The 24319-nt window shown below is 40.6% G+C and overlaps 1 protein-coding gene and 1 non-coding gene across 4 annotated transcripts in view; one reads left to right on the top strand and one right to left on the bottom strand.

Annotated features, from left to right (window-relative positions):
- The window catches only part of FYN (FYN proto-oncogene, Src family tyrosine kinase), a 266012-nt gene that overhangs the window by 88311 nt on the left and 153382 nt on the right, over positions 1–24319 (top strand). The window lies entirely within an intron of this gene.
- LOC126008040 (small nucleolar RNA SNORA40) lies at positions 7086–7212 on the bottom strand. Its single transcript, XR_007495465.1, has one exon. It is a non-coding gene; the product is annotated as a small nucleolar RNA SNORA40 (small nucleolar RNA).

Here is a 24319-nt window from a genome sequence, read left to right as displayed (position 1 = left end):
GAACCAGTTGGCTGAGAATTACTAGGAGGGGCTTCTAGACCTCCTATCTACCATTTGGGAGACTCTCCATCCCTTCCCACCAAAAACCTTATTCCAGACCTAAAAGTTTAACTCAAAACACACACAATGTGATCATTCAAGTATTGGATACTATTTTCCCTATAATGGAAAAAAGTTACAAATAAGTCTGGTTTTAACCCAGTTCATCAGAGGAAGAACAAATACTGGATGCTTTCACTCATCTGTGGTGTAGAGAGCAAGGGAGTGGAAACTACCAACTGATGGCAAACCCTGGCCTTAAATTGCAGAACTGAGATACAAAGGAAGGAGAAGTGGGGGTGTGGGGAGGGATGAGGAGGCAGATGGGTGATGACATTGAGACATTAGTGAAGGATGTGGGATGTTTCAGTGGTTTAGATGTGAACAGTGAGCCAGAGAGATAGAAAGCACAGGGTTGAAACTCTTGCCTTGCTTGCAGCTGATCAAATCTTGCATGCTGGGATTGAGCCCCAGCACTCTATATGGTTCTTCCAAGCCCTACCAGAAGTGATACCTGATCATAGAACCAGGAGTAAGCCCTAAGCACAGCCAGGTGTGGCCCAAAAACAAAAAAGTGAAGTATATACTTATGACCCAAACTATAATAAGCAATTTTTAAAATAATGCCCTCTTTTTACAGAGCCCTTGTTATAGACTGTTGAAATCCTGAGTCTCCCAGTTAGTGACCACCCTGAAAAAGCAACTATACTCTACTCTTCTAAAGAGTGGGAACAGGGCCAGAGAGATAGTACAGTTGTTAGGGTGCCCACCCCCTTGAGGGTTCCAAGCACTGCCAGGAATAATCTCTAAGTACTGAGCCAGGAGTAAGCCCTAAGCACCACAGGAAGTGGTCCAATTACCTTCCTAAAAAGAAGCAAAAACAAACAAAAAAGCACATGAGATCTGAGCCCAAGACCCTAATGAAATAGGTGTGGACAGCGGGCTTTTTGTCTATAGGACATGCATTCAAATCCCACTTGGACCAAGGACTATTTCTGAGTGAGGCCATTAGAGGCCTAAGCAAGAATTGAAGCCTTAGGATCTATGTTAATAAGGTATGGCATTTTCCTTGCATGTAGTTCACCCAGGTTGGATCTCTAACATCCCATATGATCTTCTAATCACCTCCAAGGGTGTTTCTTGAATTCAGAGGCTGGAGTAATCCCGAAGCACCATTGGGTGAGGCCTCCAAACCTAAAATATAGGAAGAATTGAAGCCTGGTGAAATTCTGAATAGTCCTCCTGCTAACCCATCCTCCAGCTTCCCCAGCAGAACTTTTTTATTTTTTATTTTTTTGGTTTTTGGGCCACACCCCGTGGTGTTCAGGGGTTACTCCTGGCTGTCTGCTCAGAAGTAGCTCCTGGCAGGCATGGGGGACCATATGGGACACCAAGATTTGAACCAACTACCTTTGGTCCTGGATTGACTGCTTGCAAGGCAAACATCGCTGTGCTATCCCTCCGGACCCCCCAGCATAACTCTTAAATATGTAAAAAAAATAATGTCTTGCACATTTATCACCTTAGGAAAAAACATAGCAAGATAACAAGCTGGTGTGAGTCTGAGTCCACCTCGGGTGCCTGTCCCTTCTATTGAGAGTATTGCAGAAATATGACATTTCTCCAGCCTAAGGAAGTGGTGATTCATCTCCCTGAAGAATAAGCCAGGACTGGTAGCCATTCTGTTTCCCAAAAGGTTGAGTGAGGGTCATTCTTGAGGGTGGGGGGTTATCACTTGAGAAGAATAAATATCTTTTACATAAGCATTCACCTTTATTTTAAAGCCATTCCTTTTGAAAGGTTTGGTGAAGTGCTTGCTTCTTGTGGCCAGAAAGAAAAAGCATTATCCTGGATAGACTCATCCAGGACAGAAATCCTTTCTATGTGGGGAGAACTGAGCTGGGGATGAAGCCACTCCAACCTATTACAGGAACCTAAGTAAATTTGATGAGAGTGTGGTCCCACTGTCTTAGAACCAGCTAGTCTGATGTGCCCTGGAAAGGAGGAGGGAGTGCATACTTCTTTTTTTTTTTTTTTTTTGGTGGTTTTTTTGGGTCACACCCGGCAGTGCTCAGAGGTTACTCCTGGCTCCATGCTCAGAAATTGCTCCTGGCAGGCACGGGGGACCATATGGGACTCTGGGATTCGAACCGATGACCTCTTGCATGAAAGGCAAACGCCTTACCTCCATGCTATCTCTCCAGCCCCGGGAGTGCATACTTCTAAGCATCTAGGAGCCAGGGCTTAGAAGCCCCTGCCCTTGTGCTTCATCATTAATGACAAGAGGGTCCAAAAAGAGAAACTTCCACTAGGCTGTGTATTCTTCAGTCTAATGAGATGCTGCTGGTGCTTGGGGAGAACAACACCACCACCAACAACAAAAAACTCCCCCTGGTGTCCCAGAAGGACCTGCAAACAAGGGCTGAGTGACCAGCTCTCAAGTCAACCTCCTTTCAGTACTCTCCCACCTACCTTCCTCTGCATGCCTCTTCTTGGAGTACTCTTCAGGTGCTACAAGCACTGTTAGTGGCTCAGAAAAAGAAGAGGCTAGGAAAGAGCAGAAGCACTCTGGTGGACTTCTATCAAGGCCAAGGCTATCTCCACTGTAGTGCCTGCTCTGGCCATCCCAACCTGCTTTACAAAGCCCATAGGGTGGTTTTTTTATTTTTTTAATTTCCTCTTATTTATTTATTTTTTGGACAGCCTATAATTTGATTATTTTTAATTTGAAGTTATAAACGACCTTTAAAACAAAGAGCAATTGCTTTGGAGGAAGTCAGTGACTCATTAAGTGATCAGTGACACAGTTTGATGGCATTGCTCAGTCAGGGGAAAGAGGGCTGTAATTAGAAAGGGGTCAGTATTCAGAATGTGAAGGCCCTGAGGGAGGAGATGAGCTGAGCTGAAGCTATTAGGAATCCTATCCAGGAGACACTTGTAGGAGGACAAAGAGAATTAGTAGGGGGAAACCTTGAACCCTATATATTTCCTAAGACTCAGAAGTTTAGTCAGCAGACTATTTGGGTAAGGCAGCCAGGCAACTATCACCTGCAGCCTCAGACTGTAATAGATTGAGCAGGATTCAGCATGTATGAGAAAGCCAGGATGTACAATCACATTTGACTTTAACCTAAACAAGACTTACTTTAAATATGTCATGAATCATTGATCCAAACTTGAGATGTACCTGCAAAGCATTCAGAATGGCTGGATGCCCAGCGGGCAGCAGCTCTGTGATAAGGTATGAACCCTGTGGCAGAGGGAAGGAAAACCTACCAGTGATGGCTAACCTTTTTGAGTCTGAGTGCCCAAACTGCCACACAATGCCCAGGTCCTTCCAATGGCCAGTCCAGCCCTGTTGCCAGGTGAGCTGCAAAGCAGACACCGGCACACTCGCCTCCCGCCATGCCACATATCTTTATTGTGGACCTTCCCATGTGCCAGCTGCAAGGCCTTCATATGCCACAGCTGGTACGCGTGTCATACGTTCGGCATCGCAGATTAGGCTGAGAGAAATTGTGGCTCACAGCCTCCTGGTTGGTGAGAAACTCCTCAGAGTGGGTATTTCTGACCCAAAGCCAGGCAAGGGATGTGTTATGGTACTAAGCAGCAGACTGACCAGCACAGCTGGCATCAGGGTATGGTCTGGTCTGGTGTGGTCTGAGACTGGCATGTGTCAGGATACTGACGAGGTCTCAGAGGAAGGAGAGGCTGCTGAGGGAAGGTGACAGACACTCTGTAGACTAGGGGTGCTGGGGGGTACATAGTATGGAAGCCCAGAAGAAATATGATTACCTGCTTTGAGATTTGCGTCCTTATGAGGAAGTAGAGGACTTGGGAGGTGAAGTACTGGCTCCAATCTAGAAAAATTATGGGCCAAGCCAGTAGCAGAATCAGATTTCTTGGGTTCCGGACAGTTCTTTCCACTACGTGGTGCTGACATAACAGATTCTTCTTGAGGCTTCCAAGTTTCCACACAATGCTACGCTCTCTCTTCAAGTCACACTTGGTCTAACCTTGAGGGCAGACCCACATTTGGCTTCTGAGTCACTGACCCCATTTTTTCATTCTGTTGGAATTGGATCCATACTGGTAGGGCCTTATTACCAAGAGTCTGCTTTATGTTTTTTTTTTAAATAATTTTTATTGTGACCAAAGTGAATTATGAATTTTTCACAGTAATAGTTAAGGTACATAACTAAGGTACATAACTAGGGTTAGGATTAGGGTTAGGGCCATTCCCACCATCAGCGTTCTCCACCCTCCACCCCTGTTCCAAGCATGCCTCACATATGTTCCTGCTGCACCAAGGATCCAGAAAGCTAGATTTTGCCTCTCATTGTGTTAGAGCCTATTTAGGGTAGTTTCATACATTTTCAAAATCTGGCTTCTTAGTGGAACAATAGAAAACTAGCTGTGTGTCCATGTGGCTCCCCAGGCCTTTGCAGTATATGTCCTGTTTCTACTGAGAACAGAAACATGTGTGGGGAGTCGTCAATAGTGACCAGCTTAAGAGCTTCCAGAGCCCAGTTAGACAAAAGAAAATGTTTAGGATAGAATTAAGAGAAAACAGGATCTCTTCAGAGGTAGAAAAAAATAATATTCCCCCAGTTCCTCCCAGGATTGTTTATGAGTAGCCAGAAGTGTGAATGTTGTCTTAAGCATGGCTTTTTTTCCCCCCCTGAATGGAACCTAGCCGGCTCTCCTGTGTTTTTAGGGCTGTTCTGCCTCTCCCTGCTTCAAAACACATGATACTCAAGTGCTCTTTTTAAATGTTCTTGCTTTACTTTAGCAGCTATTAATGTAGACTATGAATTTGAGGCTAAGAATGTATCAGTGAACCAGTATCTCTGTTCACATTGTTTTGTTTTCTCAGTAAATTATCACATGAGAAACTATTTCTTTGGGTGAAGGTCATTTATAGGAAAGAAGATGCTTCTCCCAGGTCTCCTTTAATTCATTTGTTCTGCTTCCTTCGTGGCATATTGGGTATTTTTGACATGTTCTTGGAAAGGAAAACATCCCATATTGTTAGAACAGGACTTCTTTGGGAAACTGAGCTGCCATACATGTGCTTTTCCGATGATTTCTGCAGGTAGTGCTATGTCTACACTCTGGGCTTCAGTAATTAAATTATTGTTGGCAGTTTTCCCCCCTCCCACTCAGGATTGACAACATTAAACATTCATCTGTCAAAGTCCAGGATTATTCAGACTTTTTAATAACCTCCAACCTATACTAATTTTACCTCTTTAGCCCTGCTGAGGAGTCACTGGCTCTTAACTTGAGGGTGGTTACTTCTTTCTCTGATGTTATCCATAGTTATACTGACTCTTTACTTACGGAAAAGTATGAAATAAAAAGATTGAGTCTTTGATGAGTAAAAATGGCCAGAATCTGATAAACTTTTCTATTTGTGATCCTTAGTTCATGATAATTTGAGAACAATAAAGACTCTTGGGACATGTGTGTGTGTGTGTGTGTGTGTACACGCATGTGTGTGAGCATGTGTGTGTGCATATGATAGTTATGTGGGCATTTTAGAATGACCATTAGGTTAAAACTTTATTCAAGTCATAAAAACACGATACTTAAAATTTTTCATTGAAACTCAAATATTTGAAATGATTAAGGTGATTAAATTAATTCTTTAGAGAGCCAGTTAAACATGTTGCTCTGAAAGACAACTGATTTGAAAGATACTCTTCTTTCAACATGCATTTAACTTGAGGTGGAAATTGTAGCTAACCCACCACACTCTGAGTGACCTCCAGACTTTAGCAGGATGCTGCTCTTTGGAGGAAAATAGAGGATCTCGGGAACTGTCCTCAAAGTAGGTAGGGGCTTCTATAGAAAATGGGTAAACAACAAGATTGGTTGATTTCCCTTTTTCTCACCTTGTGGAATTTCAACTCAGTCAGGTCCCAAAGTTTACAGTTTCCTAGGCAAGAAAACATTAGGAAATATAGAAGCTTAACTCAGTTTCTTCAGGATTCACTGTGCATCCATTCCAGTAAATAGACAGTGAAAAAATATTGCGTTGTTAACTCATTTAGCCTGTGTATATGCTTCCTCCCCAAGTGGGCTGCAACAGTCCGACAGCCAAGATATGGTCTGATACATATCTGTTTTCTCTCTCTCTCTCTCTCTCTCTCTCTCTCTCTCTCTCTCTCTCTCTCTCTCTCTCTCTCTCTCTCTCTCTCTCGTTTTTTGGGCCACACACTCAGGGGATGATATAGGATGCCAGGAATCAAACTTAGGTCAATCCCGGGTTGACTACATGCAAGGCAAAGACCCTACATATAGTGCTATCATTCTGGCCCCAGATCTAGTCTCTTGATTAGTCTCTGACCAGTATTCCCCCAGGCCACAAGTTTTAAACTTTCATTTAAGGAATATTGGTTTATAACATGTATTTCATCATAATGAAACATCTATGTATTCTTTAGTTTGATGATCATCAAAAGACTACTTTTTATCCATCAGCATAAAATCAATGCCTTTTTACCATTTCACCTACTCCTTAGCCCTCTACCACTTTGGTGGCCTCCAATCTGTCCTCTAGGCCTTAAGGTTTGCTTTTCTCACCAGTGTCTTGCACCTTGTTTGTCCTCAATAGGTTCCTAACAATCACCATGGGAAGATGAGATGGCAAAACCTTTTTCTCAAGGGTTGTGCTGGGATCAAAGTGATAGCAAAGCAGGTAGTGTGTTGCCTTGCACTTGGCAAACCAGGCTTCAGTTCCCGGCATTACATGAGGTCTCCTGAACCTGTAGGAGTAACTGAGTTCTGATGGACATGGCCCCCTCCCCTCAACAAAGGATCGTACTCACTATGGGCTAAATGCAGACTACACCCATAACTTTAAAACCAGTGGAAATGAGAGGAAGGAGTCATCAATAAACACCCTACAACCCAAGAAGCATTATTATTTGTCAGTTTCAGGAGCAATTTGCTATTTCTAGTATTGGCCTATGTCTTCCTAGCATGTTCTGATCATTATAGAGAACCCTCACTTTTTTGTTTTTGTTTTTGTTTTTAATTTTGGTCATGTTTCTTATAGGTATCAGAACTCTTACAGAGCAATGAGTTCTGGGTTACAAAAGAGGGTTTCATTTTGCACCTGTGTTAAAGTCTTTATCTCTTCATCAGACAAACACCCACATAGGAGCTGGAAAAACCACATGTGTCTCCCCATTGGAGAATCGAACCCTGGACTCCCCTGTAACAGTAAGAGATAATCAGCACTGTACCAATGAGGAAGACTCAGGTGAATAATTTCTAAACGGAGCAGTGTATTCCTAGATACATCTAAGTGACTGATACAAAAGTTCTGCTGAATTTTGCCATTCATTTCCCTAGCCAACAAATTTTTCTCCCTTAAAATATGGCTTTTTAAAAAAATAAATTTATCTAGGAAATGGGTGGGGTGCAGAGTCAGAGTCACTGAGACACAGAGAGAGGAACACAAGTGGGGGTCACGGGAGGAGTGAAGGGAAGAAAGACTGAGAAGGGAAATTACATACCTCAAGGGGCCTAAACTCCAGAGAGGAGTAAATATTGCTTTAATTAAACTACAATACATGTCATAAGAATTTCCATGTATTGTTTCAGGGTGGTGAGAAAGGTGTTTCAGGAAAAATTGGGAACTCCTTTGAAAAGCCACCTAATCCTAAATGCAGCGTAGGCAGTGGAGGAAGCCCTGCCATGTTTGGCGGAGGCTGACAGTGAAGCATCTAAAGACAGTGCCTGTAACCTCACTGAACTCTGTCTGCCTGTGTCTGGGAAAGAGCCACGTGGCACCACTGCCCAGTTCAGAATGCCAAGGTGACTACTAGCCCACACACAACCCTCCAAGTGTTGCAGACCATGTTTCCAGGCCTCTCAGTATGAACTTGGGCTCAGAGAGACTCGGATCACAACATCTGCACCTGTCACGTTGATTCTTCCCTTTTATATTCTGGAGATTTATTATTTCTTGGCAGCATTCTTACCCCCATGAAACATTAGGACAAATGTAGGAAAATAATAAAAGGATAGTGTGAAACAGGAAATGCTATTTTTACTTGTTGTTTTGGGCCACATCTGATGGTGCTCAGGGCTTACTCTTATTCTTGCTCAGGGATCAAACCAGAATTAGCTACAATGCAGGGCAAATGCTTCAACCCCTGTACTATTTCTCCAGTCTGGAAATACTATTTTTAGATTGATTTTATGACCTGTTTTCTTCTCAACTCATGGCAATTAGGCATTTGTCATATCAACTTTGTTTCCACAGTAGCCCTCAAGCATAGCCTTCTTGTCCTCAGAGGAAAGCCCTAAGCTAGCCTTTGTTTTACCATGAGAAGAGTGAAGGAAGGGATGGCAGGCCTGGACAAAGGAAAGACAATGAAGCAAAATTGCCAGAAATTCCAGGAAGCACTTTGTGTCCCTACAGAATAACCCTTTCTTTAGGAATTCTGCTGCTTCATCCTTGGAACTTACATTCTCATTTCCATCTTGGTGGATAATTTTGGAAGTCAATGAATAGTATTAACTTATGCTCTGAGAAAAGATGGGATGATCCTGTGACAGATTTTAAAAGCTGAATTGCAATTGGTTGTTCTTGTTTTATATGATAGTAAATTCCTTCTGCGTCAGGCTGGCTTGCTGTGAGCTACTCTTCCCTCCCTCCCTCACATTCATTATCCCTTGGGCGAATTGTGTCTGTCTCCCCTGTTCCACTCCCATGTCTGCACAGAGGAATTCTGCAGAGCCTCCAACCAGCTGGAGAGCCCCTCTACCTCCCTTCCCCCTGGGCTCTCCCACCATGCGGTGAGCTGAGGCTTTATTCATAGCTCTGGGAGTGTGTCATTCCTTGGAAGAAAATCAGAAAGCATTTTATATCACTTATTACAAATCATTAGCTGAAGCGCCACTAAACCCAAGGAATTTATTCTCTCATTGATGTGTGCGTAACTCCTATTAACATTAATAAAGTTATTTAAAATCAAAGTACCAGCAGAAACCCTAACAGAGGATCCATTTTGATCCTGCTTTACAAAGTGACTCATACCCACAGGGCATCAACAAGCATTTTAAATGTAATTTTTACAGTTCCCTTTTTAAAAGGTAGAGCAATTACTGAATATAGACCAGCACACTCATATCCTGCAGAATGAGCATCAGCTGCCACAAAGGGCGAAGGCACAACCCAGTACTGCCTCACCCAGACTAGAAGCCAAAAGCCTGGTTCTTTTACAGGCAGGCACTAGGGCTGAAGATTGATTTCACTCATGCTGCTGCTCTTGCACAGTCTCACAGAGGACTTGGAGTGTTTGGAGTTCAGTAGAAATAGGGGTGCAGTGAATGGAGAAACATAGGTGCAGTGAAAAGGGGGTTACAACCATTGTTATCCTCAGATAAAAGGTGCAGTCATATATCACTTAATGACAAGAACGCATTCAGAGAACAGCATCTATGAGGCAATTTTATCATTGTGCAAATATCTTGAATATGATTACACACACTTCAGTACCATCACTTCTGCATACCTAGGCGATGTGGGTTAGCCTTATTAGAACCAATGCCCTACTTGAGGTTCTTCATCAACCACAGCATCGTTGAGCAACCCAAGACTAAAAATGTAGGTGCTTGTTTGTCCTATGAGATCAAGCTTGTAGAGCACCCAGCTCTACCTGCGTGGTTATATCAGGTAAGTTACCACCAAAGTTGAAAAATAGTAGGAAAGTGTATTTTAATCCCCTATTTATAGCACAGCCCATTTTCCAATATTTACTAAGGTAAAAGACAAACTATTTGAAGATGTAGAATCACTTAGAAAACACCTCTAGCCTTTCTCATAAAGGGGGCCAGTTCACTGCCCCTCAGACAGTTGGCAGGCCAGACTATAGTAAAAACAAAAACTATGAACAAATTCCTATACACACTGCATATATCTTATTTTGAAGTGAAGAAACAAAACGGGAACAAATACAATATATAGCCTGCGGGCCGTAGTTTGAGGACCACTGAGTTAGACTACACTTTCTCTCATGGTGAGTATAGTTGTGTAGTGCTTATTTATTGGGCATAATAGCCTGGAAAGGGAGACTTCTCCAATCAACCAGCCCTATTTTTGTATTTGTGTGTCTCTACCCCTCTCATTTCAACTTTTTTATCTCCTCGTATTTGGTGGGAATTCATTTATACAAAATTTAGAAAAATGAGTTTAGCTTCAGGATGGAGATGAGAAGCGAGGGATCTGCATATTTATGTGTGATTTGAGCATATGCTATCCTTTCACTCCAACCATTTTTAGAAACATTACACTTGTTTATTTTTTTAATGTTACTGTTTATAAAAATTTTCTCTTCCTAAAAGGAAGAGGCAGAAAACTCTTTTAAGTTTCTTTTATTAGATTTTGAGGGTATAGGTGGGGGACCTCCCTACAATTCTCAGCCAACCAGGGTTCAATACAAGACCTGAGGATGCAGTGCTGCTCAGGCCTTCCATTGCTGGGGTACCTGGTGGTTCTGGCTCCTCCATCCCTATACAAGCTAATAGATAATAAATAATCAATAATGTTGGAGTAACTGATTCTTACTTTATTTAGGATAATTCTTCTTTGCATGTGCTTGTCACACCTGGGGAGAAGTACCTCAGGATTGGCCCCCTGCCACTACCTGTTCTCTACCCATGGGGTAGGTCCTACTCTTCCCATTAAAGACCTTGGGTCAGAGGGTTGTTCGTCCTCTGCTTTTGGTCCCATAACTAGTCTGTCTGGCAGCCGATATCTCTTACCTCCTTGCAGATAGCTTGTGATGGAAGTTCCTGAACCTGTTTTATCTCCCTAACCCTATGTGGATTGTTTCTTGTGTTGGTATTGCTTCTAGACCCATGCTCCCCAATCCCCCTGGGATTGGGGTATGAGGCTTCCACTACAAATAGGTGTTTTCTTTAGTTTTTTTTTTTGTTGTTGTTTGTTTGTTTTTGTTTTGAGGCCACACCTGGTGATGCGCAGGGATTACTCCTGGCTATTCGCTCAGAAATCGCTCCCGGCTTGGGTGGTGGGGGCAATATGGGATGCTGGGGATCGAATCAAGTCCATCCTGGATCAGCCACGTGAAAGGCAAATGCCCTACTGTTGGCTATCTCTCTGGTCCCTACAAATAGTTTTTTAAAGTGCTGATTAGTTTAATTATTTTTCTAAAGGATGTCATCGTCTCAATTAATTTAGTGCTTTTAATGTTACTGAACTTCATGAATCCTCTCTGCTTAGTTTGAAGTTAGAGACTGGTATTCTTTTCTGTAATTGTTCAACTAGATATTGTGAGAAGAAAAGTGAAGAATATTACTTTATTCATGGTTCTTATTTCTAACTATTGATAATTTCCTTGATAAAGAAAAAATGTACCACAGCTTCCCAATGAAGGGAGCAAGTTAGGTAATATATATTTAGAATTCATAAAGCATTATATAGATCGAAACAAGTGCCATATGCTTTTAATCTATTCTTCACTAGTGTTGCAAACTGGGTCAGGGTTATCCTTGTTTTACAAATGAGGTGGTCTGACTGGAAAGGTGAAACCAGCCATATATACATGTATACAGACACAGAGCTGCTATCTGAAGAGGGTCAGTGCCCAAATGATGTGGGGGACCAAGAGTGCACGTTACTGCCCAGTGCACTCTGCCAGAATCAGACTCCAAGGGATGGACAGTGTGGAAACCACGGCCATTTGCTCCTCTAGTACCTGACAGGTTGGCAGGAATATGAGAGTCTTTTAATGACACAGGCTCAAAATCACAGTTGTAAACAATCTTATGGGCACATAGCGTCCTTACAAATGCCAGTGTGGCCAGACTTAAATCGAACAATACAGATTTCATTTTTTTTAATGTTTATTGAGACCATTGTGAATTACAAGTCCTTCATACTTGTATTTCAGGCATATAGTGACAGTGAGTAAGGGTCATTCTGACCACCAATGTTGACCTCCCTTCACCAGTGTTCCCAGCATGCATCCTACATCTGCACCCTTAGCTCCCTGGTCTGCCAGTATAACTGGTCCATTTTGTGTTTAGCTTGTTATAGTTTGGGTTTCTTGATCCTATTGTTGTTGACTTTGGCTTGGGTATTTAGTACTGGCCTTTTTTTTCCCCACCCTATGCACCCGAGACCACTTGGCCTCTGGAACCCATTCACTTTTTTTTTTTTCCTTTTCTCAATTTGTAGAAAAATGTAGAAATATGAGTTAAAACAAAGTGATTCATGTTCCAAAGTTCTATGAAAAAGGCGGGTGCCCCTATCTAGAAGGTTTAAATAAAATAAAAACAAAAAGCGGAGATCATGGCTTCATAATGGATCAAGCAAAGAACTCAAACTCTTACATATATACACCTAATGATAGATATTCAAAATATTTAATAGTCATGAAGACTCATGTGATCTCAACACAATGGTAGTAGGAGACTTTAACACTCCTCAATCATTACTGAAGTCAATTAGACAAAAACTCAATAAGGAAACACTAGTCCTGAAGGAAAACAATGAAGAAAAAGGACTACAAAGACATCTAGTATCCCTCATACACAGAAACTTGAGTACACATTGTTCCAGTGCACTGTTATTCTCCAAAGTAAACCACATGCTGGACCACAAAACACGTCTCCATAAAACCAAGAAAGTAGAAATAATATCAATTATCTTCTCAGACCATTTTGCCTTGGTAACCATAATGAAGAGAGAGGGCTCAAAAATTTGAAAATAAAAGAAAGAAAGGAAAAGGATTTAAAAAAAAAAAAAACAACAGCTGAGGAGTGAGGGAGTGAAACCAACCTTTCATTGTAATGCTTATTTTTTTTTTGAGCCACACCCAGCAGCACTCGGGGTTATTCCTGGTTCTCTGCTCCTGGCAGGCATGGGGGACCATATGGGATGCTGTGATTCGAACCAACGACGGTTCTGGGTCAGCCACTTGCAAGGCAAGTGCCCTACTGCTGTGCTATCTCTCTGGCCCATCATTGTAATGCTTCTTATACTGGTGGTGACTACCTTTGCCAATATCGAGTCTATTTGAAACCTGTTTGCATCTGAGTTTAGAGACTGCATATATTTTAAATTGTCCTGGAAGAATTTGCCGACATGATGACTAGGGCACATGACCACAGTCACAAGACAAAGCAGAGCAATCTTTGGCTTTCTTTTTCTTTGACTTGAACTTTTTAAAAGTGATTTTTAGGGGACAAAGCAATATTACAGTGAGTAGGGTATTTGCTTTGCATACCTCTGACCCAGGTTTGAGCCCTAGCATCTCATGTGGTCCCCAAACACTGCCAGGAGTAATTAGTGAGCATAGAGCAAGGAGTAACCACTGAACAGTGTCATTGTGACCCAAAAACCAAAATAAAAATTTTAAGTTCTTTTTCCTTTTTCCTCTCTTTGAGTAAGTGCTCAAGATTGGAAATTTGGTGAGCAACAAAGAAAATTTAAATATTTCCTAATTAAATCAAACAGATGCCAATATTAAGATGTACTATTTTTGGGTTTTGTCTATCATATATGCATTACTGATAAATTATCTGAATCCTGCTTTTATCTAATATGAAATTGTGATGGGGGTGTTGGGCCCCTCCTGGGAGGATGAGGGCTTATTCCTAGTTCTGTGATCAAGAATCAAGCTTACCCAGATTTGGCAGACTATTTGGGGGTGCCAGAAAATCTAGCCCCAAGTTGTGGGTACAAGACAAACACCCTGCTCACTGTACTGTCTCTTTAGCCTTAGTGATCATTTTTTTAAATATAAATAGTATGGAATGTTTCATTATGTGAATGACTAACCAAAGATTTTTTTGTTTTGTTTTGTTTTCAGATACACCCTTTTGATGCTCAGGGGTTATTCCTGGCTAAGCGCTCAGAAATTGCCCCTGGCTTGGGGGGACCATATGGGATGCCGGGGATCGAACCGCAGTCCTTCCTTGGCTACTGCTTGCAAGGCAGACACCTTACCTCTAGCGCCACCTCACCGGCCCCAACCAAAGATTTTTTTTAACTATTTACCATCCTATTACTTAGTGATTAGCTTTTTCTCATATTTGATATTATAGATAATATAGTAAACATTCTCATATGTAAATACTTGCATATGTCCAATAAATAATGATAATTTCTTGATGAAAGGCTCAATAAGCTTAACTAACCTGAGGAAGAATATTTGCCACAAAGATGATAATTCTAACAATCCACTCTGGTTTCTTTTCTCTCACCATGGGTTTTTTTCTCTCACATTCATGTAACAAGACACTCACTCTGATTCCCCCCACTCCTTTGGATCACACCCAGCTGTGCCCAGGACTAACTCCTGTCTTTGCGTTCAAGGATCACTCCTGGTGATGCTCAGGTTGGCTGCATGCAAGCCAAGCACCCTACCCACTGTACATATACTCTCCAGCTCTTACTCTGATTTTTAACCATTGTGCTGGTATTTTATTTGATAGACCAAAAACTTTACCATTTGCAAATCTCACTCTTAGCTTGTATCCTTGATTCTACAGCAGTTTCTTTTCCTCCTTAGCCTGCCCTCCCAAGCGCTCTCTAACTCCATTATTATATACAACTTGAAAGTCCTTGAGTAACTACATTTCTCTTGGAAAAACTTAAAAATAAACAAAATCAAACTCATGCACAATGTCAAGCACTGAAGGACTATTTTTAAGTCGGACATAATGTCTGTCTTTAAAATAATGTCTGACCAAGATGCCCATATACTAAGTAAACCTGGATATAAGAGCTCTTAAACTGCTAGAGTTGCCTATTTAGTGAACATTACCTAAATTCCCATTTCTATAATTTCTATAATTTCATGGTCTTAAACAAACTTCAGCCTTATGTCTCCTTGCCCTTACACATGAGATCATTTCACTTAAGATAGTATGATTATATATTTAGGTTTATCCAGGCAGTTGCCATGGTTTCCATCTGTTTCATTCATTGATGTATCCTTATCTTTCAGAATGGGAACTGGCACATAGTTTGTAGTCAGTATTTATTAGACATGTTGATTTAAAGTATTTGCTTTTGTTTGTGTGGTGTAATGGACTGAAACCCAGGCCTTATATGAATGAGAAGCATCTGCTACTGAGGCACATTTCTACTTCCCAAACTATACATTTTTCCCTTAAAATGCAAGACTACCAGCAGTGCTATATGTATTTCATCAGTAAGTGTATCCACTCAAATAAAAGATAACATGGGCCAAAAGCTATAGTCCAAATATCAGACTAATAGAGATTCAAATCTCGGGACTGCAACTTACCAACGTTATAACTGTGGCAAAGTTTATTGATTTCTTCCAGACTTAATTATTCAGCTAAAATAAAAACCATTAATCTAGATAGAACTACTCTTCTGAACTTATAGTAAGGATGAAATGAAATCATTCATGTCAAGTTTATATTCCTGGCACATAGTACATGTTCAGTAAATGGTAGCTATTATAAATATTTATTCTTCCTTTTATTTTAATCCCTCAGTACTATGAAATAAGAATAAACTCGGGGGCTAGAGCAATAGCATAGTGGTAGGTCATTTGCCTTGCACATGGCCAACCCAGGACAGACCCAGGTTCAATCTCCGGCATTTCATAGGTCCTCCAAGCCTGTCAGGAAATGATTTCTGAGTAACCCCCTGAGTGTCACTGGTGTTGCCCCAAAACAAGCAACTAACAAACAAACAAAAAGGATAAACAGCTTTTGGGGGCTTATAGAAACTGATATATAAATGCTCTTTCCCCTCTTTATATCTTAGCTTATTTAAGTCAGCACCTTGGTGAATTTTCTATTGGGTTGATATGTCTTCCCCTCTAATAGTTTGTTCTGAGGGACATATAGAAGTTAACACATTTCTATATCATAGCCATATTACAAACATGTGGGAAAAACAAGTAATTTCTAAAGTGAAATATTACTGTGATTGATAGTTTTATAGAACTTCCACAGAAAACTATCGAGTGGGTTGCTTAAACAACAGATAGATATTCCCTTTTTTATAGTTCTGGAGGCTCCAAGTTTAAAATCATGGTATCCCCTAGGTAGGTTTACTTCAAGGGACCCTACCTTGCTTGCCCATGGTCAAGTTCTTTTCCAGTGTCCTCATTTGCTCACTCCCCTTCTAAAATAATGGGCCCAACTTAGAACCTCATTTCTTTTCTGGAGGTCCTGGGAATTAGGACTTCAACAAAGGAATTTGGTTTGAATAGGGAAAGTTGAGAGGTACACTACACAATTCAGTTCATAACAATACCATGGATTTTTTCCTATTTTATTACATTGAAGGAAACACTGAGGCAGGGAGACTGCTTAAAAAGTTTGGGGTACATTTTTTGCATGCAGAGGCCCTGGGTTCAAATTCAGCCCTTGTATGTGAACCCAAGCACTCATGGATGCCCTGGTGGCTTCTAGCACTACTTGTCTTGAGCAAACTAAGTATTACCAAGAGGGGTCCCAGGGAGTGAAGGGTTCCCCCACCCCACCCCACCCCCGGCCAAAAAAGATAACATGATGGTGCAACCAACTCAGTTGCCTTTTGGGACCTGTTGGTTACCCAGCAGAGTTTAGGAGTTACTGATTTAGAGTGTATATTCATTTACCAGGTGGGTTAGAAATTGGCATCAGCATCTAGGACTTGCCTTGGACTCATTACAGAGATAATCCCAGAGCTCAACCCTTAAGAGAGAGTAAATTCACCTTGTACAATCTGCAAAACAATGATTACAAATTAGTTCAGAGTTTGGCAGACTTTCTTCTGTCAATGACCAGAAAGTAAGTCCTTTTGGCTTAGGAAGACATTCAATCTCTGCCCAGACAAGTCTGCTGTTATATCATGAAAGCAACCAAAGACAATAAGGAAACTAATGTATATGTATGTTTTGTATCCCCATGTAACTTCATTTATAGATACTGCAATGTGAATTTCCTATCATTTTTCACATCACGAATGACTTAAAGACGAAAAATGACTTAAAAGATGAAAACCATTCTTAAATTCTTCATGGAAAGTGGGCAGTGCACTGGACTTGACCCATTGCCTAGCATAGCAAGTTGTTTGGTTATAGGGACCAAAAGGGTCTCAGCAAGAACCTGGGAAATAATACAGGAATTAAACAATTTGTCTTACATGTGACTGACCATAATTCAATCCCCAACACATGGTTCCCCAAACACCACCATGAGTGATCCCTAATAGTTCTCACTGAATTAGTTGGAAGATTTTGCTAAAGCCATATACATTATTAGCTGCTGCTGATTTTTACTCTTGTGATTTATTTATATTTTTATATAAAATATCACTGTGGCCACTCAAGTTAAAGCATTCTTTTAAATTTAAAATGTAAATGTTATTCTCTCAGAGGGAATCCTGGCTGGAGAGATTAGAAATCTCTTCCAGTGAACTATTTGGTTATGGCTTTTTAGGTAGTAAAGTTAAGATTAGAATCAACACCAAAAAGTCTACATAAAAGAGCTCAATCTAGATAATACTCAAATCTAGGTAATGAGATCTCTTTTGGGAAGTTAGTATTCAGGGAGATGGAGTTGCCAAAGAAAGGCCCAGTTTCCTCAGAGTTCTCAGGGGAGAGCTCTTCTACCTGGGACTTACTTGGTCTCCATGCTTTTCTCTTAGGATGAAAGGGTAAGACTGGTTTCCTTGATAGGAATCCCAAATTCTACCAAAAAGCTCTCACGAACAATCCCTTCCCAACTCAAAATAGAGGTTTTGGTGGGCCTGGCCACAATTCAGTTGGGGTAGGGGTGGGAAGGCTGACTACAGTATCCAAGGAGTATCCACCAAACACTAATTGAGAAAATGTGTGTGTGAAAGCCAGCATCTTAGCCTTCTGATTTCCCCTCTCTTTGGGACATGTGTCAGTGGGAGTTGGAGCACATGGGTAATGGTGAATGGCTAGTTCTTAAATAGCCCCTTTGACCTGATACCTAAAGGATCTTACTGAAGGCAGAGGGCAAGTTTCCTCCAAGACTGGGGAGCACAATTCTGTCTACATGATGCAGGCTGATTGGAGATAGGTCAGGATTCTGCCCTGTGAGCATGTTTATTTTATGAGGGGACTTTGATGAGCCTGGCTATTGACTAAGGCAGGAATTGAGACCTGGGAGTTATTTACAGAATTTCAAACTGTCAGTTGAAAACTTATCTATCTTCCTACAGTAGTTCTGTGAGAACCAGCTGATCTACTGTTGTACCCTATGACAGGAACCAAGTAGTTTCAAGTGGCTCTGGGAAGTGAGTTGTAAAGAGAAATGTTGGGGCTGACTGAATGCCCCAGGAGAAAATACCTCTATCCACAGGCTTTCCCATGTAGGGATATACTATAGGTGACAAATACAAGCTCCAGAAAAAAAATTAAAATTAATGTAAAAATTGTTTCATGCTTTCTTAATATACAATAATAAAAATAGTTTGGGCATGGCAAGTCATCTTAAGTGAATAAAAAACACTATTTAATGAAATGGCACATTTAAGCTTTTAGCAGAGCAGACTTAAATTATCTTGCTTAATTAAATTGCTGTGCTTTCTTGCTTTTAATACTTATAAGAGCTCTGTTTTGTTTCTGCTTTCACTGAATTAACCACTGAGAACTTTTTAAGATGAAATATAGCATTCATACAGAGAAATATATAAATTGTTCAAAGTATCGGACATATAGGCAGATGGAGAAAGAAGCCCCTTTAGTATTTCCTAGCTACATCCTTCTACCAAAATTATCTAGCGGCATAATTTCTAACAGTACAAGTTTGTTATGGATGTTTTGAACTTGACATAAGTAAAATCCTAGTTATGAATTATTGTGTATCTAAACATTATATTTAGGAAATTCATCCATGTTGTTATGAGGTTTCTCATAACAATTTTCTCCATTTTCTTGCTGTGTGATATTATTCTATATAACCATTTCAAATGTATATAGTCCTTTTATGGTATAAGAGTTTAGGAATTACTTCCAGTTTGGGGCTATTCCATTTGGTACTGCTAGGAGCATTTTTTTATAAGTCAATAAGTGATCTATGTAATATTTCTGCAGAATAAATTTGTAAATAGCTGATGTCCTGGATGGGTCACAGTGTATGAGGCATGCTCAGCTGAATAGCTACTACCATTTTTCTAAAGGGTCTTTATTAATTAATAATACTCTCACCAGCAGTGTGTCTGAATTCCAATTATTCCATGTTCTCACCAACACATTTTTTGGTCTGTATTGTACTGGTAGGTATATATTGGTCTAATACATTGTAATTTTAGTATAATTTTCTATAGTGACTAAATTAGAACAAATCTAATTTTAAATCTAGTAGCCATTGACCATTGAATTTTTCCATTTTGTGAAATTTCTCAAGTTTTGGTCTATTTCTTTGTTGGGTTGCCTTTGGTCTATTTCTTTGTTGGGTTTACCTTATAGAATTATGTTTTTTGTTTCTTGGCTTTTTTAGGTAGATATACTAATATGCTCTTGGTAACTTGCCTTTGAATTCTGTTTTTGTCACTAGATAGGGATATTTAATAAAGTTCACATGAGCATACTTTTCTTTCATGATCATTAAATTTTTGTGTGTTGTTTTCTTTTTTATTTTCCTTGGTATTGGGGTTACAGCCCTCTCACACATGCAAGGCCTTTGCACTACCACTGAACCATATTATAATCCCTGTGTTCCACTTTTTCTAAAAAGTCAGGAGCGGTATAGGTTCAAACAATATGAGAGAGATAAAGAAATAAAGTAGGTATATATTAGATGCCCAAAGGCAGCAGAAACAGAATTGGTCTTCAGTAGGAAGATTACACAGGGGAAGGAAAGAAGTAAAATTGGAGGGAGGGACTTCATTGAGACAATAGTGGAGGAATCTGGTGCTCTGGTGGAGGGTTTAGTGTTAAATGTGTTATTCAGGAAACTATCATTAACAATATTGTAAACTATGATGCCTAAAATAAAATTTAAAAAATTATTTATCTTTATGTAGTTTTTCTTCTGAAAGCTTTTATTTTACCATTCATATTTAGGTTTATTATCCATCTGGAATTGATCTTTATGTGGTCTTAGGTATATGTTAAGATTTATTTTTCATATGGATAATCATATTCATTGCCCCAGTCTGCTTTAGCTATTCTGCTTTTCATTTCTCCTCCAGCAAATCATAAACACCCAAGCACCACAATCTTGTGTGAGTATCCCCATCTTATGGGACCAGGAGGCTTGGGGTCCTTGCAGGCAGGAGGAGTAAATGGGCCAGTCATACATTTTGTATAGCACCCTTCCTGCTTGCCCAAGAATAAGAGGACCCAGTCAATCAAGTACATTTGGTTTCCTAGGGAACTAACCCAGGGGTTCTGGTTCCCATCCTCCCTGGGATCTGGTTTTGTTTGTGGAATGTCCTGATCAATGCATTAGCCCACCATTTGGAACTCTTTAATTTTTCAGACAATTGACTTTGGACATGCAGAAAACACTGCAGCATGGAAGGAGTCAGGGCTTTATTTCAAACTTTGTGCAAAGGTTCATAACTTGCCTGTCACCTTCCACCAGAAAGCCACAAGACAAGTTTTGGTGACAAAAGAAAGTACTTTCCCTGCCCTTTTTCCTTATTTCATTTTCCTTACTTCATTTTATCTTTGAAAGTAAGACTTAATAAAGACTTACACAAATTCTCCTTAGCAAGTAGATTCTGCAAGTAAGTGTGTGCGAACTATCATTGCCTGCACAGGCTAGAGGAAAGACTTGGAGTCATTACTAAACCTAGATAACTTCATCCTGGATGCAAACTAAAAGGGATAAAGTTTTTTTTTTTTTTGTTTGTTTGTTTTTTTTTGAATGCAACAGTACTGGAGGACTGCCTCTGTGTAGGGCACTGGACCAGGCAAGGTGCTAGTGCACCTTTTATCTAAAGATAAATTTAGACTGGATTCCTAACGTGAAGTAGCTGGCTCTTTTCTTTGAAGCAGAAAACATGGCAAACTCTACAGTAGTGATATAAATAGACTGAGAGTAATTCCAGTGGAGGAAAATGGGCAAGGACTTCAGAAAGGGGGTTATATTAGTTGGACTTAAGGGAAAGACTTGTTTTCCTTTGTTACAGGTGGAGGTAATTTCACAGGAGAGGGAACTAAATAGGATAGGAAAGGCCTAAAGAGGGATAAATAATGGGAACAACTAGTGCTAAGGCTAGGTAAAAGGATGGAAGAAGAAGTAGAAGATAGGACCCAGGTAGGTCTTGAATTTGTCTTGAAAGTTACAGATTTGAGTTTGAGTGATATATTTTCTACTGCTGTCACAAAGCTCTCCTGGTGGCAGCCGGTGACTCAGAAGCATGACAGGGCAGAGTTGGCTCCTCTCCTCTGCCTTTCATATATTGTCTTTTGTATATGATCTTTCTTTTAAAGAAGATCTAAGAAAAACAGAAACTATTGATTGGACTGTGCCAAAGTTAGTGATTCATTATGCCAACCAGTCAGCCAGCAAATATCTGTTGTGTGTCTCCCATTATCTAGCCCTGTGTACAATCCTATTGAAAGACCATTGAACATTTCAGAATCTAACCGGAGGCAAGGTAGCAAGAACACTAAGGCAGTGGCGTTGATTAACATCTTTTCTCTCTGCCTCCCCCTGCCCCCAACACAAACACCAGTATCGTATGACCTTGGAAAAATTTCCTGGGGTCTGGACTGTTTATCCCATAGAAAGTACAGAGTTGAGTTAGTAAGTTAGTGTCAGTGAAAACCAATGCCATATCCAGAGCTTTCATAGGTGTCACAGAGGGAAAAGGAGGAAGCAGTCAGAAAACCTCGTCAGGAGTCCATGGCAAGAATGTCAGTGAGGCCTCTTAGAAGTCAGGCCTTTCACTTTCTCACAATCTAACACTTAGCTACAGCTGTATGCTTAGTATTGGAAACATAGGTCCGACCAAAACAAACTTTACCTTAGGTGCCTTATGCAGGGGGCAGAAAAAGAAGTGGGGGCCATAGATGCTAGTTCTAGAGCTTTTGTACCAAATGTATGGGAACTGTGGGAGTATAGAACTACCAAGAAAGAGAAAGCAGAAAATGTTATGGAGAGAGGAGGAGGCTTGAAATAATAAGAACTTGATGAATGTTTTGTATAAAACCAGTTCATGTTTTCTCCAGGACAGAAAACACATTCTTAATCAAAGCCATATAATGAGCCCATTCCCCAAATATCCTGTTGACTAATACCCTATGACACCAAAAAGAGACTAGTCGTTTAGGCTCCCTATTCTCCATGACTGCATTTCATACAGCAAGCAAAATCATAGATGCCATATATAGTTTAATTGAGCAGCAACTCTACTTGGTTTCCTCAGCAGGGTCTCAAATTTGGGTTATGTAAAGATGGTTCCATGCCTTCTTTAATCTTTTCCCAGTCCATCTGGCTCCCCTTTTCTCCATAAGTTTACCCTTTACCCTAAGTTATTGGAGTGGGTCCAGTAGATTCTGAGAGCTCCAAACTCTTACTATTTACTCTTCAGTAATTACATGTCACAGGTCATCTTCCCTATTAGTGTCTGAGCCCAAGCAATTAGTCTCCCATTGTCTTTACAGGAAATGACATCTGTGTGACTTCTGGTGAAGACAACTGTTGGACATTCTGGTTAAAATAATTTGTAAAGTGTTTAGCATTTCCAAAGCTTTTGGAAATGCACAAAATGAACAGCAGTCTTCAGAAGCACCACTGGGTCAGTTCCTGAACAAAACTGGACTCTGAAGTGTTGTTTTTTCACTGCAGTGACTTATCTACACTCTCCTGCAGTGCCTGAGCCTGGTGTCTCACCATTCTGTTCCTATTATAATGTTTGACTGGGATTGATGAGTCAGGGTGCTTTGCAATGCAGATAGATCATGGAGATTCCAATCAGGGAGGTCTGAATAAGAAATGTATGGGTAGTCCCACACTTCTGCAGACTTCAGAGCTGACTGAACACAATATCCTTCACCCAGTTTCTCTGTGTTCTTCTCTGCTCGGTCCCTCCTCTCTGGGCTAACATCATCTTTCAGTTAGAACAAGATAGCTATAGAAATTCAAGGTAACACATACCACATATTTGGGAGGAGGGAATTTTCCCAGAGCATGAAATGTTCCCAAGAAAATATTATTTTTATATTGCTAGCCTGACTTGGTCAAAGGTCCATTATTGAGCCAGTTGATGGCAAAAAGCAAGGGTTTCCCTTAGACCAGTCCATCTCAAACTTCTGTGTGCATACATTGCATGGAGATCTTGTGAAACATTATATTTCACTGGATTTGATGTGGCACTTGGAAGTTGACATTTCTCTGAAGTCTGCCAATCATTCTAATATTGTTACTTAGCTAGTGCTAGCCTCTGAGAGACCTAGTAGGGAAGGCATGGGAGGGAATTATCCCATATAGAAGTGTATTAGAGAGAATTGTTCCTAGTGTGTTCTTTTAATCCAGGAACTGTATAGCGGTCACTTATAAGTATTAGAAACAAGAGGTCCAAAGAAGAGTACAGCATCTAGAGCACTTTTCTAGCATGCAGCGAACTCAAGTTTGATCCCCGGCACCTCCACGCCTGCCAGGAGTAATTCCTGAGTGCATAGCCAGTAATAACCCCTGAGTATCACTGGGTATGGCCCCCCCCCCAAAAAAAAAGACAAAAATACCCACATGATGCAAGACCACCTATAAATAAACATTTTATTATAAACTGACTAGGATGTCTACATCATAATTCTTGAGACAAAATGAAGCAGTCATTCTGTCTTTTTCACTATTATTCAGTTCTTTTTGTTTCTTCTATAAAACTAGTGTGATTTGAAAAGGCTGAATGGAAATGAAATGGATTCAAATGGCTAAGTATAAAATAAGTGTGCCAAGTTCACTTTTGTTCTCTGAGTAGATTTCTCCTTAGTCTTTGTTATTGAGGAGGGAAAGGACCCTAGATTGCGTCCTGAGTCACTTGACATAATGTGGGGGGCATGAAAAGTTCTGCCAGGGGTGAGTTCTGCCAAAGCAATGGTCACAATGTGCTTATGTGTGGTTTCCAGAGGAGAACATCATTATGTTCTCTTCTTTGGAAAAGGAAGTACAATCCTGTTGTTTTCTTCTTTTTCTTGCCAAAAAGGCTGCTGACACAGGCCGAGTTGCCACTGTTTAGGAAAGACCGAAGAAATGGCATCCATGCCAAAGCTGCTCTGTGAGACACTTAGTGGGCCTCACTCTAAGTCAGGGAGAGGGTCATGTTGGTGGAGTGATGAACTAC

This window comes from Suncus etruscus, chromosome 4 (assembly GCF_024139225.1).
Source record: "Suncus etruscus isolate mSunEtr1 chromosome 4, mSunEtr1.pri.cur, whole genome shotgun sequence".
Classification (NCBI taxonomy): Eukaryota; Metazoa; Chordata; class Mammalia; order Eulipotyphla; family Soricidae; genus Suncus; species Suncus etruscus.
This window is presented reverse-complemented; position numbering and strand designations above follow the sequence as displayed.